Source organism: Corapipo altera, unplaced genomic scaffold, assembly GCF_003945725.1.
Source record: "Corapipo altera isolate COAL_440 unplaced genomic scaffold, ASM394572v1 23, whole genome shotgun sequence".
Taxonomy (NCBI): domain Eukaryota; kingdom Metazoa; phylum Chordata; class Aves; order Passeriformes; family Pipridae; genus Corapipo; species Corapipo altera.
In genome coordinates this window covers 12,853,289-12,854,338 of record NW_020884878.1, presented here as the reverse complement: position 1 = coordinate 12,854,338, position 1,050 = coordinate 12,853,289, and positions in this window count along the sequence as shown.

Sequence of the window (1,050 nt, the reverse complement as noted above, 5' to 3'; positions counted from 1 at the left end):
ACCGACACCGCCGGGCCGCAGCCGCCGCCGGGAGGAGCCCGCGGCCCGCCGGAGCCGCTCCTCGCCCGCCGGCCGGCAAGGCGCTGGCCGCCCTGTCTGTCACCTCGCGCCGGCCGCCCTGTTTGTCGCCTTGCCTCGGCCGCCCTGCCCCTCTCTCTGCTCGCCCGCCAGCACCGGGCGGGCGCTCCCGGCGCTCCCAGCCGGCCGCGGGTCTGTGGGAGCGCCCGGGCCGTGGGAGGGTCCCAGGGCCCGCTGCGGTAGCAGGAAATAGACCTGCTGGAAGGCGCACGTGCGGCCGAGCCGGCAAAGGCACCGGAGGAAAAATAGGAGGTGGGCCAACGCCTGACATATAGCCTGATTTGTACCGGTTGGGAGTAAAAAACCCTATCGTGACAAAGCAGTATAAGAAGGTGGGTTTTTTTCTGCAGAGGTTGGGCGTTCCTCGGAAGTTTGAGCTAGGGTGCAGCAGGCCAGAGGTGCTGACCAGGGCTTCAGCATCACTTGTTGTGTGACCCCCCTCAACGCTGAGTATGGACCTCAGAGAAGGTTTCCAGGTAGTTCTCTCACCTGGTGCCTGCAAATCACCTTCACAGAGGTTTTGGAACTCAGAGCTGGAATGTGGAAGCTTCAGAGAACAGCTCAAAGGTGGAAAGTGGCAATGTCACCAGACCCATTTTTAAGCATGCTGCTGGTATCCAGAGCTAGCGCTGGGTATCATCTGCACAAGTTAAAGCAGAGTTCTCTGATCACTTATGTGTGGACTGGACATTTTTTTAAAACTTAGTGGCAGATAAAATTATTGCAGTCATGTAACTTTCAGAAAGCAATATTCAGGGCCCTGTCTTGATTCTGTACTATTATCTCTTTATATAGAATTCAGACTTGGCTCAGCAAATGGGAAAGAGATGCAATAGGATAACTTCTGGATCCCTTTCCCCACCCTCGACGTGGGGCGGCCCAGTTCTAGTTCCATTTCCATCTGAAGAACCATTGCGACACTTTGAAGGATGGGGAAGGGGAACTCCAGGGGTTTCTCAGGGGTCTTTTCAG